This window comes from Bufo bufo, chromosome 11 (genome assembly GCF_905171765.1).
Source record: "Bufo bufo chromosome 11, aBufBuf1.1, whole genome shotgun sequence".
NCBI classification, from domain to species: domain Eukaryota; kingdom Metazoa; phylum Chordata; class Amphibia; order Anura; family Bufonidae; genus Bufo; species Bufo bufo.
In genome coordinates, this window is record NC_053399.1 from 95,702,181 (window position 1) to 95,720,776 (window position 18,596).

The window sequence follows — 18,596 nt, forward strand, 5'->3', positions numbered from 1 at the left end:
CCCTGGATCCCAGGTCACCATGAATCTCTCAGTCTCGCTGCTTTCAGTTCTTGCCTATGTCGGACATAGGCATAGGAGATTTTTCCACCTGTAAGCCATTGGCCGTGATCCACATTCAGCTCAGACTCAAACTCTCATCGGAATCCTCTGATCTGTTAACGACTCTCGTGCATTTGATTTTGTGGCCCTAAGCAGTTCTCTGAAATACGGATAAATATATTTTTTTTACAATCACCATATTAAGAAGGGAGACACAGCAGAAGATCTAAATATAATTTGAGATGAGTCTGGAGTAAGATAAGAAGGCCTTGTGCGGATGCTGGGTAATTAGAGATTGATGGAGAGGAGTCGGGCAGAGATTGGGAGAGAGAGAGGAGACACAGGAGACAACGTTGCGTGGGTGAGTCCCTCAGGCCCCCAGAATTTATCTAGAATTACCCTGTCAGCTCAAGACCATGAATTCAGACTCCTTGGGATTTTTAAGTTCCTTCTACTCTCGGTAGCAGAACTGCTTGACAAAAGCAGATTACAAGATGCCAGGAGTTGTAATTTTACAGCACTCGTAATCTTTTTCTAACATGTTGAACTTTTCTTACACATTTTTGTAAATTCTTTTACACTCAGACATGTCCCATGCATATGCTGGGCTCTAAGCATAAATGGGGATTATGGCAATCCCCCCCGACTAGAGATGATTGATTTTCCTAAAATTTGCTTAGAGTCCGATTCGGCCGAACCTGTTGCTTGATTTGGTTTGGTTGAAGTAAATTTTACCGGATTTTAAAGAGACCCAGTTGTCTTGAAAACTGTAAAATTGTGGCTGCCATTTTCAAAGAATCGTGCAGGCCTAATTCCAAAAGTTTGGGATTTAAAGAAACCCAAATTTTGGGGGAAATTCATAATAAATTTGATTTGTGCCATGCTTATGTCTAACCCTGTCCCAGTTCTAGTTTTTTCAGTACTGTGCTTCAGGCCTCCATTTCTTTAGGTTCCACTTAAGACGTCATGGACATTGGCCATAAAACTGCTCTGTCCATCCTCCAGAGCTGTAATCTGGCACCCATAGTTGTGTTTGTCACCCCTAAGTAACCACACAGAAGGGTTAGGCCATGCTACACTGAAGGCCGAGTTATCTCCCCTAGAATAATTGCCCCATAATACTGTGCCAAACAGAGCCATTATATGTGCTGCATCTAAAAGCAAAGGAACCATAGACCATAATGAGTCCCATAGCAAAAATCATCGCATCCCACCATTCCGGGACAAAATGTTTGTTGACTCCTTCCTTTTTTCTCCCATCGTGTAATCAGTGGACCCCTTTTTTCTCATGTGCCCCATAACTGCCACTTCGGTCTATACAACCTCAACAAAGCTACTCATATTCGGGCCACCTGTTAACTTTTTTCCTGTCCTAAGTACTTTAAAGTCTAGATGTGAACTCAGATACAGATGTAAGCACTCTCCATGTCACTCTGCATAGCAGGCTGCTGCTGGTGGATCAGCACTTTAAGCCGAAAGTTATGATCACAGATTTTATAATTAGATTACGCTGACATCTCCAAGATGGACTCAAACTGTTCAAAACCAAGAGTCAGTACATCAAGAAACTGTAAAGCGTGTGGCCTCTGTTGATCCAAATTTCATGGGGAACTAAAATCTACAAAATGATTAAAAAATTCAGGTTTTTTATGTATCTGCTATGGGGCCCTTAGAAATAGGAGGCCCGTACACTGTGCGGACTTCACTCCAAGGACTCTACGGTGGGAAATGCATTACAAGGGAGTCAAGAAATGGGCCTGGGAGCATGGAAGGGAAATAGTGGGGGGAAATTAGCAAAACCCAGTACTATAATGTTGGCCCAAGTTTGATCACTGCTATGGGACCCCTATCTTCTATGAATACCAGTGAGCAGAATAACATTGGATCCTACTGTATTTGAAAGCTTTTCATGTTGTCCAGGTTCTCATGTCTAGGCACATACATATAATGGAGTCACCCGGGATGTTTTGGTCCCCAATTTGAGTCCTATGTTACCAAGTTAACATGGTAATGCCAACAAAGATGAGAATTCCTAATCTTATGGAATGTGTAGAATGGGACCTAGTGGAGTCCATGAGGTTTCCTTAAAGAGGACCTTTCACCGATTCTTACCCTATGAACTAACTATACAGATAGGTAGAGCGGCACCCGGGGATCTCTCTGCACTTACTATTATCCCCGGGCGCCGCTCCGTTCTCCTGCTATGCCCTCCGGTATCTCCGTTACCTAAGTTATGGTAGGCGGAGTCTGCCCTAGCGCTGGCCAATCGCACTGCAGAGCTCACAGCCTGGGAGAAAATAACCTCCCAGGCTGTGAGCTCTGCGCTGCGATTGGCCAGCGCTAGGGCAGACTCCGCCTACCATAACTTAGGGACTGGTATCTCCGCCTACTATAACTTAGTGAGCGGAGATACCGGAGGGCATAGCGGCAGAACGGAGCGGCGCCCGGGGATAATAGTAAGTGCAGTGAGATCCCCGGGTGCCGCTCTACCTATCTGTATAGTTAGTTCATAGGGTAAGAATCGGTGAAAGGTCCTCTTTAAGCCCCATGAGTCTTTATTGGCCCCCCTTGATGGACTATTATCCTTCAAAGAGAGGATAGACTCCAACACAAAAATGAACCATAGGTTTGTCCACTGCTGATCCTCATTGTCGTGGTGGGACCTCTTTACTGTGTTAGAAGCTAAGCCCACCTGAGGAATGTCTTTTCCTTTCATTTGAAAATGAAAACCATTTTCAGATAATATTGCTAAGAAAATCTGTACATACTAATGTGTGTGGTATTAAGCTGCATTCGTTGAAGTCAAGAGATGTCGTATGTGGTATAGCCAAGACCTTGAGAGACACATATTTCAGTGGATCTCAGAAATGGTATACAAACAGAACAGAGGGCATCTTAACAAAAATAACAGGTCTCTTGAAGCATCTGACTGACACTAGCACACTACACAGGATAGGAGGTCCAGTTGCTTCTTCTATTCAATTTCCATGATACCAGCATATTTTGGACATTTTGGCATTCCAAGTATTATGGACAGATGAGCCCTGATATGATTACTCCCCATATAGGCTACTTGGCATTGCCTTTCCTCACCGTTCCACACATCAGTCAATACCCACCACTTCGTCCTAGTAATAAATCTATCACCACTGAGGTTCCTTATTAGCTTGCCGATTTATTAGTGCCAACCTTTTTCCAGATCATTCACGAATCCGATTGGCCCTAATAATAGTGACAATATTTTTGGAGTTGTAGGAATGCTTAAGACTCACAAGTCAGCATATGACAGATCATTAGTATATAGACACATATCAGTTTTTAAATAATTGTGACAAAATCCTCCCCCGCCACTAATGATCAGGTAGCTGACGACTCCACATCTCAAGAAACTAAGCCAAATCTTTACGAGCCCTCATCGTTACCCATTATAATGTCCCAAGATAGTCTTCTAGCCCTTGTTCCTCTGCATCTGTAACTGGTGCGACCTGTGTCTCGTGTGTAAGATGTTCATAACCCGCCTTCGTTAACTGATAGCTCCATAAGATTGCTCCACACTCACAAGGAACATTGCTAAAAGGGTTTTAATTATTGAGGCCATCATATTTATAGCTGCATGAATTATTAAGTACTTGAAAAACTAAAATGAGCCAGCATTCTGTTAACCCATCCACTACCCATCAAAATCTAAAAAGCCCAAACCATTTTTCCTCATCTGCATGCCTCTGGTGATGGTCTACCAGTCACAATACACATAAGGTTGCAGATGGATCCTTACGACATTGGCAGATTCTACCAACAAACATCTCATTTGGCCAGTTACCTTCACATGGATCAAACAGCCAGGTCTGAGATGGATTGAACTGGATGGATGAAGGTCTTTCCCAGTTGTATTCTCACTTTAGACTTTTATGTTTTCTAGGTGGACATCCCACCTTTGTCACTCCCATCTATAGAGAGTACAAGAGTTTCTGTTCTAGATTTCAATGGAGTGGATGACCATTCACTATCTTAGATGTGGCCACCACTGGTTGCCTTTGCTTGTAGACCCTATGTGGGGGTCCCAAATGTTGGACAGCCACATATCCTGTGGATATGCCATAAATGTCTACAGTGGGAAAAGCCCTTTAGAGGTTTCATTCATAATTAGAAAAACACAGTGTTATGCTCGCGCCTCCTGCCCACCACCATCGTGCTTCTTCAGACGGACACAGATGCTGGCACATTCACTCTCTTGTTGCTACTGCTTCTGTCCAGCAGCTAGATCCCACATGCCCTCCAGCAGTGGATTCAGCTGCCAGAGTTCTGTTTCCCTTGTTGCAGCTCGAAGTGGTCTTCCGTCTCTCCTCGCTGCGTGCGCACTGCCGGTCTCTAAAAGTGCCATCGTATATGTGGGTGAAACTTCACCAGCCAATGGCTGGACACCTGTGGGTACTGAAGACACCTTTTCCTGGGGAGAGGCGCCTGGGCAATAGATTTACTTGCTTGCGAGATCCTGCAAAAGTGCTATAATCTGCTTGTTTGCCCATCTACTGACTGATACCCATAATCTCACTGTCTCTGCCACCTGACCTGACCCAGGCCTGATCACCGTACTGACCCTGTGTTACCTGCCCTGAACTTTTGACTGTTAAACAAATTTGCACAAACTCTGCTTGCCCTGACCTCACCCTGTTTCTGACAGTCTGCCTGTTCCCTCGATACTTCGCACCACTGTCTCTGACCTTCTGACCAGCCGTCAGCTATCAGCCACACCGGGACTACTGCAGGCAGTAGTGTTTTGGTGGCTCCTGAGCAGTGAGGTCCATGTATAGCAGTTAACATGTGAAAACTAGGGACTGCCAGGATAACTTCCTTAGGATTAGCCCAGAGTCAAACCGCTTGGTTGACACAGTGGTTTCACACCCAGGGCTGCTTACTTCCAGGTAGAACACCTTGACTTGGCTTCAACCTATGGCTCGTCCTTTTGGGTATAGGGTTCTGAATGTGATTGCATCCGGCCTCTGTCAACCTCTAGCTATGCCATTGTTCACTTGCCAGCTGGTTTCTGCGGGCCAAGCGCAGAATTTGAGGCCAGTGAGTAATCCGGGGAATATATAGGAAATATTTGACTTTTTTGGTTATGTTTGAGCACTGGTTAATTCCTAAGTTTTTTCCCCCTGGTAAATCACATAACACTACAGACCGCATAAACCCCCCAAAATATCCCACGTGCCTACAAGGGTTGACATTCCACTGGTAAGAGTTGCAAGCCTAGGTGATTTCCATTCACTGCTCATCCTTGATCTGTGTGCAGATTCCGGATGACCGAGACCGCTGCTCTATATTTACCCTCAGGGTGATTTAAGTCTCTGCGCTGTAATGTAATCCCCCTCCCTGGCCCTCCTCAGCCTCCATGCCTCTTCCACAGGATTATTTTTGCTTTCCTGCAAGTCAGCATGCATCCCCCCCACCCCACCCCACCCCATAGCCTCCCAGCCCTTCCCCTGCTGGTGATAAACAGGCCGTCACATCAATTTCATTCCAAAGCCCTGATCCAGACAAAGCTCCACAACATCTGACTCTTTATAAAGTGAAGCGTCTCACTCGGCGCCCGCACTTTCTATCACCGGGCCCAATTATTACAGAACAAACCCTGCGGGATGGCGGACACCTGCGTCCTCTGCTCAATCCAACAGGGAAAATCGATAGTAGCCGAACAAGAATCATATGAGATTTCCGCAGACAGAGCCAATTTATATCCCCGTACTGTTCTGTGTGACTGCCCGAGGACACCGCAACTACACAGCAGAACAGAGGCAAAGACTGACTATAAGGACAGACTCTGTACGGGAGGGGGTTAAAGGGTTTGTCATGAAATACAACCCCCATATACACATTGCATGCTCCTATCTACAGTACCACCAAACTGATTAGCATGTGTTAGCATATCATTCCTCTAATCTTTTCCAGAAGAAGCAGTATTATAGCAGTTATATTCTGTACACAGGAGCAGTATTATAGCAGTTATATTCTAGTACATAGGAGGCAGTATTATAGTAGTTATATTCTTGTACATAGGAGCAGTATTATAGTAGTTATATTCTTGTACATAGGAGGAAGTATTATAGTAGTTATATTCTTGTACATAGGAGCAGTATTATAGTAGTTATATTCTTGTACATAGGAGGCAGTATTATAGTAGTTATATTCCTGTACATCATAGGGGGCAGTATTATAGTAGTTATATTCTTGTACATAGGAGGCAGTATTGTAGTAGTTATATTCCTGTACATCATAGGAGGCAGTATTATAGTAGTTATATTCTTGTACATAGGAGCAGTATTATAGTAGTTATATTCCTGTACATAGGAGCAGTATTATAGTAGTTATATTCTTGTACATAGGAGCAGTATTATAGTAGTTATATTCTTGTACATAGGAGCAGTATTATAGTAGTTATATTCTTGTACATAGGAGCAGTATTATAGTAGTTATATTCTTGTACATAGGAGCAGTATTATAGTAGTTATATTCTTGTACATAGGAGCAGTATTATAGTAGTTATATTCTGGTACATAGGAGCAGTATTATAGTAGTTATATTCTTGTACATAGGAGCAGTATTATAGTAGTTATATTATGGTACATAGAAGCAGTATTATAGTAGTTATATTCTGGTACATAGGAGCAGTATTATAGTAGTTATATTCTTGTACATAGTAGCAGTATTATAGTAGTTATATTCTTGTACATAGGAGCAGTATTATAGTAGTTATATTCTTGTACATAGGAGCAGTATTATAGTAGTTATATTCTTGTACATAGGAGCAGTATTATAGTAGTTATATTCTTGTACATAGGAGCAGTATTATAGTAGTTATATTCTTGTACATAGGAGGCAGTATTATAGTAGTTATATTCTTGTACATAGGAGCAGTATTATAGCAGTTATATTCTTGTACATAGAGGCAGTATTATAGTAGTTATATTCTTGTACATAGGAGCAGTATTATAGTAGTTATATTCTTGTACATAGGAGCAGTATTATAGTAGTTATATTCTTGTACATAGGAGCAGTATTATAGTAGTTATAGTCTTGTACATAGGAGTAGTATTATAGTAGTTATATTCTTGTACATAGGAGCAGTATTATAGTAGTTATAGTCTTGTACATAGGAGTAGTATTATAGTAGTTATATTCTTGTACATAGGAGCAGTATTATAGTAGTTATATTCTTGTACATAGGAGCAGTATTATAGTAGTTATAGTCTTGTACATAGGAGCAGTATTATAGTAGTTATAGTCTTGTACATAGGAGTAGTATTATAGTAGTTATATTCCTGTACATAGGAGCAGTATTATAGTAGTTATAGTCTTGTACATAGGAGGCAGTATTATAGTAGTTATATTCCTGTACATAGGAGCAGTATTATAGTAGTTATATTCTTGTACATAGGAGCAGTATTATACTAGTTATATTCTTGTACATAGGAGCAGTATTATAGGAGTTATATTCTTGTACATAGGAGCAGTATTATAGTAGTTATATTCTTGTACATAGGAGCAGTATTATAGTAGTTATATTCTTGTACATAGGAGCAGTACTATAGTAGTTATATTCTTGTACATAGGAGCAGTATTATAGTAGCTATATTCTTGTACATAGGAGGCAGTATTATAGTAGTTATATTCTTGTACATAGGAGCAGTATTATAGTAGATATATTCTTGTACATAGGAGCAGTATTATAGTAGTTATATTCTTGTACATAGGAGGCAGTATTATAGTAGTTATATTCTTGTACATAGGAGCAGTATTATAGTAGTTATATTCTTGTACATAGGAGCAGTATTATAGTAGTTATATTCTTGTATATAGGAGGCAGTATTATAGTAGTTATATTCTTGTATATAGGAGGCAGTATTATAGTAGTTATATTCTTGTACATAGGAGCAGTATTATAGTAGTTATATTCTTGTACATAGGAGCAGTATTATAGTAGTTATATTCTTGTACATAGGAGCAGTATTATAGTAGTTATATTCTTGTACATAGGAGCAGTATTATAGTAGTTATATTCTTGTACATAGGGGGCAGTATTATAGTAGTTATATTCTTGTACATAGGAGCAGTATTATAGTAGTTATATTCTTGTACATAGGAGCAGTATTATAGTAGTTATATTCTTGTACATAGGAGGCAGTATTATAGTAGTTATATTCTTGTACATAGGAGCAGTATTATAGTAGTTATATTCTTGTACACAGGAGCAGTATTATAGTAGTTATATTCTTGTACATAGGAGCAGTATTATAGTAGTTATATTATTGTACATAGGAGCAGTATTATAGCAGTTATATTCTTGTACATAGGAGCAGTATTATAGTAGTTATATTCTTGTACACAGGAGCAGTATTATAGTAGTTATATTCTTGTACATAGGAGCAGTATTATAGTAGTTATATTATTGTACATAGGAGCAGTATTATAGCAGTTATATTCTTGTACATAGGAGCAGTATTATAGCAGTTATATTCTTGTACAAAGAGGTAGTATTATAGTAGTTATATTCTTGTACATAGGAGCAGTATGATAGTAGTTATATTCTTGTACATAGGAGCAGTATTATAGCAGTTATATTCTTGTACATAGGAGATAGTATTATAGTAGTATATATCCAGGACATGCTACCTCATTCTGGGCCATAGATCCTTCGACAAAGGTCTTTTAAGACTGAAAAGTTGGGACTTTACAAATGGCCTTATGACTATCTATATATATACACTGCTCAAAAAAATAAAGGGAACACAAAAATAACACATCCTAGATCTGAATTCATTAAATATTCTTCTGAAATACTTTGTTCTTTACATAGTTGAATGTGCTGACAACAAAATCACACAAAAATTAAAAAATGGAAATCAAATTTTTCAACCCATGGAGGTCTGGATTTGGAGTCACACTCAAAATTAAAGTGGAAAAACACACTACAGGCTGATCCAACTTTGATGTAATGTCCTTAAAACAAGTCAAAATGAGGCTCAGTAGTGTGTGTGGCCTCCACGTGCCTGTATGACCTCCCTACAACGCCTGTGCATGCTCCTGATGAGGTGGCGGACGGTCTCCTGAGGGATCTCCTCCCAGACCTGGACTAAAGCATCTGCCAACTCCTGGACAGTCTGTGGTGCAACGTGACGTTGGTGGATAGAGCAAGACATGATGTCCCAGATGTGCTTGTAACGGAACGCCTAGCACCCCGACCAGGTACCTCCGTCGATAGATGCTCCTAGTGCTTCCAGAGGACTCCAAGCATTCCACTTGACACCGTCAGCGCTGCAGACCCCACGAACCGCCGAAGCTTGGTTGAGGTCTCGCGGTCTCCTACCCACCCTGGACCTACGACAAGGCTCCAGGCTCCAGTGGGTGAACCTCTCCTAAATGCAGAGACAGGAACCAGGAACAAGCTCTTACAAGAGCTTATACTCAAGGGAGTATTGTGATATAGCAATCCCCTAGAGTGTAGTTATCCCATTCCCCAAACATGAGCCAAAACTTCATGAAGGTATAAAAACAGGAACTCTCTTTATTTTAACACACAAGCATTTTATACACATCTTCCAACAAGGTTACCACCCACAGGGTTTTGTAAAAACAGCCAATAACCACGTACAATACACTCAGACACTCCCACACAAAATCCTCCCCTCTGCCCGTGATAGAATTACCTCACACTGGGTTGATGCAATCATCACAGGCAGGTGAATACACAATATCCTCTGTCCTGGAGACAACGGAGAAGTAATTCAATTATCTCTCAGGACAAAGGACATTGCCAATACACACAGAGAGACAATGGAACAGACCTCCCTACTCAACGTATACAATGTCCCACCCTTTTCAATACACATAGACATTTAACATTCCAAAATGGCACGAATTAGACCAGGGTTCAAGTTAGTCCAAGTCCTTTGTGAACAAATGAGGCCTGGCTGATGAGAGGGCCTATAATCCTGGGGCAAGAGGCTAGTAGCCAGGCCCTCCAAAACCCAGTGGCGAGGTTGGTTTCGCCACAGTGCTCATTTGGATTCAGGTCTGGGGAACGGGCGGGACAGTCCATAGCATCAATGCCTTCGACTTGCAGGAACTGCTGACACACTCCAGCCACATGAGGTCTAGCATTGTCTTGCATTAGGAGGAACCCAGGGCCAACCGCACCAGCATATGGTCTCACAAGGGGTCTGAGGATCTCATCTCGGTACCTAATGGCATTTAGGCTACCTCTGGCGAGCACATGGAGGGCTGTGCGGCCCTCCAAAGAAATGCCACCCCACACCAATCCTGACCCAATGCCAAACCGGTCATGCTGGAGGATGTTGCAGGCAGCAGAACATTCTCCACGGCGTCTCAAGACTCTGTCACGTCTGTCACATGTGCTCAGTGTGAACCTGCTTTCATCTGTGAAGAGCACAGGGCGCCAGTGGCGAATTTGCCAATCTTGGTGTTCTCTGGCAAATGCCAAACGTCCTGCACGGTGTTGGGCTATAAGCACAACCCCCACCTGTGGACGTCGGGCCCTCATATCACCCTCATGGAGTCTGTTTCTGACCGTTTGAGCAGACACATGCACATTTGTGGCCTGCTGGAGGTCATTTTGCAGGGCTCTGGCAGTACTCCTCCTGTTCCTTCTTGCACAAAGGCGGAGGTAGCGGTCCTGCTGCTGGGTTGTTGCCCTCCTACGGCCTCCTCCACGTCTCCTGATGTACTGGCCTGTCTCCTGGTAGCGCCTCCATGCTCTGGACACTACGCTGACAGACACAGCAAACCTTCTTGCCACAGCTCGCATTGATGTGCCATCCTGGATAAGCTGCACTACCTGAGCCACTTGTGTGGGTTGTAGACTCCGTCTCATGCTACCACTAGAGTGAAAGCACCGCCAGCATTCAAAAGTGACCAAAACATCAGCCAGGAAGCATAGGAACTGAGAAGTGGTCTGTGGTCACCACCTGCAGAACCACTCCTTTATTGGGGGTGTCTTGCTAATTGCCTATAATTTCCACCTGTTGTCTATCCCATTTGCACAACAGCATGTGAAATTGATTGTCACTCAGTGTTGCTTCCTAGTGGACAGTTTGATTTCACAGAAGTGTGATTGACTTGGAGTTACATTGTGTTGTTTAAGTGTTCCCTTTATTTTTTTGAGCAGTGTATATATATATATATATATATATATATATATATATACAGTACAGACCAAAAGTTTGGACACACCTTCTCATTCAAAGAGTTTTCTTTATTTTCATGACTATGAAAATTGTAGATTCACACTGAAGGCATCAAAACTATGAATTAACACATGTGGAATTATATACATAACAAACAAGTGTGAAACAACTGAAAATATGTCATATTCTAGGTTCTTCAAAGTAGCCACCTTTTGCTTTGATTACTGCTTTGCACACTCTTGGCATTCTCTTGATGAGCTTCAAGAGGTAGTCCCCTGAAATGGTTTTCACTTCACAGGTGTGCCCTGTCAGGTTTAATAAGTGAGATTTCTTGCCTTATAAATGGGGTTGGGACCATCAGTTGCGTTGAGGAGAAGTCAGGTGGATACACAGCTGATAGTCCTACTGAATAGACTGTTAGAATTTGTATTATGGCAAGAAAAAAGCAACTAAGTAAAGAAAAACGAGTGGCTATCATTACTTTAAGAAATGAAGGTCAGTCAGTCAGCCGAAAAATTGGGAAAACTTTGAAAGTAAGGGCTATTTGACCATGAAGGAGAGTGATGGGGTGCTGCGCCAGATGACCTGGCCTCCACAGTCACCGGACCTGAACCCATTCGAGATGGTTTGGGGTGAGCTGGACCGCAGAGTGAAGGCAAAAGGGCCAACAAGTGCTAAGCATCTCTGGGAACTCCTTCAAGACTGTTGGAAGACCATTTCAGGGGACTACCTCTTGAAGCTCATCAAGAGAATGCCAAGAGTGTGCAAAGCAGTAATCAAAACAAAAGGTGGCTACTTTGAAGAACCTAGAACATGACATATTTTCAGTTGTTTCACACTTGTTTGTTATGTATATAATTCCACATGTGTTAATTCATAGTTTTGATGCCTTCATAGTCATGAAAATAAAGAAAACTCTTTGAATGAGAAGGTGTGTCCAAACGTTTGGTCTGTACTGTATATATATAATGTAGTTATATGAAACTGCTGGATTAAAAGCATCAAAAAATTTACTGGAGTGCCATAGAATCTTTTTACATACTAACTAACTTAAAGTCATGAGGGTGTAGATGTTGCTTTTAGACTTGGCTGAGGGCTAAAGTTGGGATACAGAGATTTCTGATCTTCACCCCTACAGACCTTTCACAAGCCATGGTCCCTTCTCAGGTCATGTCCCCAGAGTATTCTTCGATACCAAGAACTGATGTATAGAATTGTAATGCAGAATTGTGGTGATACAAATCTCAGGTGAGGGAGTTCAGGTGTACAGATACTGGTCAGGACTGGCAGCGGTCAGAGAGCCATTTCCAGTAGGGGTCCGGTTCAATCACCATCACTCTTTCACACTAAAGAAGAACCTTGACCAAGACAAGACTATAGAGCAGGAGGTGCACAGCCATTGGCTGGGCAGTAATCATTTGGCATGTACTGGTCCTTTAAGAGGGCACACACAACACGTGCTTGTATAACGGCTGGAATGAAGTGTCATGGAATGAAGGGGTCAATGGGTTATCACTTTATGTTAACAACTTCCCGAGCTTCCATTATAAAGCTGACGACCAACATGTCCACCAAATTATAATACTGGTGGCAGGTGGGACTTTGGGCCGCCAAAGCACCAGGACCCAGGTATGACTCCTTCCTTTGCACCCCTTATAGGAACTACCACTTCAGTTTGTAATTGGAAATTTAGCATCCGAGTTCCATATACCTGAGGCCTCCAATACCCCCCTCCAGCACTAGACCCCCTCGCGTTACTCCGCATTACGGTATAATTACAATCATCTCTGCAGTTTTGGCTCCACAGCTGCGGTTATTTTGAAAAGTGTGAAATGGTTTGTGGCTGACGGCTCCCGACAAAATTTCACTTCTTTCTGCTGACCCCGGGGGCTTTATTTTTAAAATGCAACTTGTCTCCTCTTACCCTGATTAACACTTCATTCTGATTATACAAAAATCTCCCACAGACAGAGAGAAAGCTCGTCCCTGCCGCAAGGCGAGGTGCGGGCGTTAAAAGGCCGCGAGTGCAGAGTCCGCTACAGAAATATGCAATTTTTTTTTTTAGATTCTCCTCGTCATTAGCTGCCTCTGCCCTGATATGTTGTATCCTCACTAATGGAGTTAAATGGATAGGGGTGCAACGAGCGCTCTGAGGGAGTAAGACGATATGAGACTTATTACAGGGTGACAGATTGGTGCTCTTTTATACACCTGTCACTTCCCGTATCTCCAGTTTGGGATTTAAAGGGACGGACACCGTCAAACAGTTCATATGGAAGGTGTTGTCCAGACTAATGAAGCTTAAAGGAAACATTTATGGCATATTGATAGCACAGAGGTGCAGATTCCACCTCTGGGACCAGCTTCTGTCTCAAGAACAAGGCCAGGCCGGGAAGACGTTCTCATGCGCAGCCGTCTCCAATCACTGCCATGGAACTTCCGAAAATAGCTGAACGCATCTCCCACTGCTGAGTAGTTTTCCTTGAAGGATTGTCCATAATTTATCTTTTATTGCTCATACGAGGTCATCTGATGTGTAAATAGGTGTAACAATGGCCAACTGGAGATGAAGACCCACCAGGTCACCAATGGACTTGACTTTGGGCCCCCATGCACATTATACCACTGCCAGATGACCCACTATTTTCACATAGACCAGCCAATGGTCTAACGTGTACAAAGAGCTTCCACTTCTTCCCCGATAGATGATTTTGAGTCAGGGACGGATCGGGCATGTTGAATTTCAACACCCATCCTTTCGTTTCTCCCAGGAGACAGAGCTGTCTGGAGGCTGCTCTTTTCTCATTGAAAACACATACACAATCGGCTGACCAAGTGTGTAAGTGTATGGGGGAGCCCGGAGACGAACAGCTCTTGAAGTTGTTTGGTCACCTCTAAAGCTTCCAGGGACCAGAGTCCCAGAGATGGAGCTTACTCCACCTATAACCCCTGCCAAGAGATATGGACTGTCTCAGAGGGAATCCTCAGGTCGCTAACCCTACAATAGTCTCTGATAACAATGATTGCAGGAATCTTAGACAGACAGTGCAAAGGTCCAGACTGGAAGAGTTCTGATCTATTTTTATGCCAGGCAGAGGTCAGGACAGGCAGCAGACAAGAAGACAAGGTCAGGTAAGCAACCCGAGTCATAACCATAAACTGGAGGTAAATGGACCTTACTGTTTAGACGAAAGGCTACTGAAGGACGGAATACTATGAAGCCTAGAACTCATTTCCTTTGTTGAACTTGATGGACTTCTGTCTTTTTTCAACCGTATTAAATATGTAACATTACAATGGCTAGTCAGTAGTGATGATCGAGCATGCTTGGCCGAACACCTGTTCGGCTCGAGCATCTCGATGCTTGGCACATGGCCGTTGTCGGCCGAGTACCGCATGTGCTTGAGCGCTATGCTCGAGTCTCCCCCCCCTACACGTTTCTTGGCTGCTACGCAGCCAATAAATGTGCAGGTAAGTACTGTCACTGTAATGCCAGTAGTTATGTTTGCAGCGTCCCACTACGTGCGTGTTGGCACTGCTTAAAAGCACTTTTTACTCTAAAAGCTGTGTTATGCTGTATTATGTGACTTTGTACCAATTTACCTGCAAAATCCCTGTTACCAGGCAGATTAGGTGTCATTTATACATCCCACCACTAGATGGGGATAAAACTTAGGTTCTATATATACCTAGGTCAGGCCTAGTTAGTCAGTGGAGATCAGGGTTGAGAATGGATCAGAGTCTAGAGCAGATCTGAGTAGATCAGATTAGATTAGTGGGAGAGAATGCAGAGTGAAGACTCCACACCACAGATTAGTGAGTGGAGCCAACTTCGCTATGAGGTAGTACCAAGGTGTGAGGCGCAGAAGAGCGTTTTCCTTCTGTGGCCGGACTATACACTTGCATCCCTGACCAGTCAGAGAGCGTTTGCCTCCCTGGAATAGAAAACAAGCTTCCTAACGATTCATAGGTGATAACAGCTACAGACACGATTCATAGGTGATAATGGCTACAGACACCTTTGCACATGGTGGAGGACTTATAGCTTCTGGCAGCCACACCATACTTCTGGGAAACAGAGTAGCTACCTGTCCCAATATTCAGCTTGGAGGGAAAGGACAAAGTATAGGACTGAGCACATCAACAGGAATAAGGTACTCCCCAACCACAGCTCAAATCAAGCCTAAGAAAGCCTGGAAACAGTGGATCTGCAGAATTATCTCTCATACCAACAAGAGACTGTATTTTGTACTGCTGCAGCCAAAGTCATCAACAGTAAAAGTTGTGAGTTGCATCTTACCACTGTCTACTTCATTATTACCACTATTGGTTGTACCACCATTAACGGTACTGGCGTCACGACAAAAACCATCAAGGGACTCAGCCGCAACAAGCACCCCTAACATCAAGGGCACCTCAACCACCATCTTGGCTGATGCTTCCCTACCACAGAGCGTGCCCCGGAGGATTTCGTGCTGTCCACCTCAACACTGTGCTGCCGGCCCAGGGAGGCTTTCTGCTAACCCTGAGTAAACTGATGAACTGTGTGTTATTATTTGGCCCTTCATCGGTCCACCGTGCACCTCACGTGTTGCCCCAGCGCTATTGGCTGGCTGCATGTTGGCATTACAGTGATTGGCTGTCCGGAATGCGTCATCAGGTGCTATATAGCACCCAATGACGCATGTTCGGCTCATTCGTAGTCAGGAAGAGCTGAGCATAGGAAGGAACAGAGAGTGATGGGAGTGTAATAGAATATTTTTTTTGTACAAAAACGTTTCAGAGACCCAAAAGTCCTTCTAAGGACTATTGTGTGTGACAGCAGCAATATATGTTTGTAGCGCAACCTGCGCTAAATTGCTCAGTGTTAGGGAAAGCTGTGCATAGGAAGGGACAGACAGATATTCAAACTCGAAAAATTAGAATATCGTGCAAAGTTCATTTATTTCAGTAATGCAACTTAAAAGGTGAAACTAATATATGAGACTCATTACATGCAAAGCGAGATATTTCTAGCCTTTATTTGTTATAATTTGGATGATTATGGCTTATAGCTTATGAAATCCCAAAGTCACAATTTTGAGGTACCCTTCGCTAAGATTAATTAGCTGACTAGAGTGTGACACTTTGAGCTTAGAATATTGAACCTTTTCACAAAATTCTAATTTTAAGTTGCATTACTGAAATAAATGAACTTTTGCACAATATTCTAATTTTTCGAGCTTCACCTGTATATCACATTTAATATGAAGAAGGCGAGCAGTAAGGGACGGGGAAGTGGCCGTGATGCTGATGGTGCACGCAGAGGAGCAGAAGTAGAGAAAAAAAGAAAGAGGGTTATCCAAAAACTGCCAGGGACTGTGCTTTGTCCCTGAAGAAAAGGATAAAGAAGGGGCGCCACAAGGATCGTACGATAAAGGGATTGAACAAGGAAAAAAAGGAAAAAAAGTTTGCTGGAGAGGCAGCTCTGGTGTGGGATGAAACCAACCACAAAGTTTATCTCGACTTCTCTGAAACCAACCACCACAGAGAAGTCGAGATAAATCAGCGAAGGGTAGGGAACAGGGGATAGTCACCCACCCCGAGTGTTAACCGGTCACTGTAAAAGTGAATGAACAGTTGAGCGCCAAACTCCCAAAAGACAGAATAGAGGTGTTGGAGAATCGTTGACAGTAGCAAAGATCACCAAACTCAAGTGCTATAGGCTGGTATGTAGAGCACAATCGAGAGTAGGTGCTAAAAGTAGGATGATGCTTGTAGTATTATTAGGTCAAGTCATGTAGCAATAAAACTGAATAGATGCATAAAATAAATATTTCAAGAAAGTTAAGAATATTAGAACTATGGAGACAATAATAAAGATAAAATCATCGGTAAAAATCCACTCACTTCACAGGGGGGGTCGCCACCAGGATAAACTTAAAACACCTGTGGCAAGTCACCCCCCTAAGCCGGGATCGCGTGTAAGTTGTTAGAGGTTGACGTCTACGTCCCGGGTGTACAGCCTGGTTAGTAAAGCAGCAGACAAATCCAAAGGTACGTATTCGATCCTCTTTAATGATAAAATGTAAGGCTCAACGCGTTTCAGGGGTCACAATACCCCCTTCATCAGGAGCAGGATATCGGTGCACGCAGAGGCCGTGGCCCTGGGCGCGGTGAAACTGTGCCTGCTGCCAGAGCACAAGAAAAACAATCATCCACGATACCTAGGTTCATGTCCCAGTTTGCAGGGTGGTGCAGGATGCCACTCTTGAAGTCAGACCAGTGCGACCAGGTGGTTGGTTGGATTGCAGCAGATAGCGCTTCCAGTCAGTTAAGCACCACCGTCTTCCACCAAGTACAGTCTCAGTAGCCAGGAGTCTGGTCAACACAATCGTCCCCTTGATCCACCTTCCTCCCACCATGTACAGTCTGGCCAAACTAGTGATCCCACACTCGGATATTCCGAGGACCTCTTTTGATCGCAATTACTTGAATTGGCCCTCTCGCCAAGCACGCTTGAAGAGGGACATGAGATCTTGTGCCCTCATTCCCAACCTCTTGAGCATCCAGAGTCACAAAAACGAGGACGGTGGGGAACGGCAATTAGTGTTTAATGAGGTGGATGATGATGAGACACAGTTGCCAATGAGTCAACCGCAATTACTGTCTCAAGAGGTTGATGAGGAGGATGAGACACAGTTGTCAATCACTGAGATTGTGGTTAGGTCAACAAATCAGGAGGATGATCAGAGTAAGGAAGTGGAAGATGAGGTGGTGGACGATGAGGTCACTGACCCAACGCGGGAAGGTGGAAAGCCGAGCGAGGACAGCAGTACAGAGGAGAAGGTATCTGCAGCACCGCAACAGGCTGGAAGAGGCAGTGGGGTGGCAAAAGGGAGAAGGCGGGCACCACCGAACAGGCCCGCAACTGTTGCACGGAGCACCCCCTTGCGGAAATCTCCCTTGCCAAGGGGTAGATGTTCCGCAGTATGGCGCTTTTTTGAGGAACGTGCGGACGACAAAAGAATAGTAGTTTGCAACCTGTGCCATACGAAAATGAGCCGGGCGTGAACATTAGCAACCTCACCACCACCAGCATGATCCGCCACATGGCATCCAAGCACCATAATAAGTGGGACGAACGCCTGGGTCCACAATCTGTGTCTGCGCACACCACTACCTCCTCTTCCCCTGTGTGACGTGCTGGTTAATCCCCTGTCAAAGGCGCAGACCCGGATGCCTCCCGCCCTGCACCTGGACCTTTGCAAGCACCATCAGCGACCACATCCACTTCCGTGTCCCAGCGCAGCGTCCAAATGTCCTTACCCCAAGCGAAAATACCCAGCCACCCACCCACCCACAGGCCATAGCACT

General features: G+C 43.5%; 1 long non-coding RNA gene across 1 annotated transcript in view; it reads left to right on the forward strand.

Moving 5' to 3' along the window:
- The first annotated feature begins 358 nt into the window (after positions 1-358).
- The window catches only part of LOC120981771, a 67,804-nt gene continuing 49,566 nt past the window's right edge, over positions 359-18,596 (forward strand). Inside the window, exon 1 of the long non-coding RNA XR_005774746.1 lies at positions 359-400. This is a non-coding gene — a long non-coding RNA (uncharacterized LOC120981771). The remainder of the gene's footprint in view (positions 401-18,596) is intronic.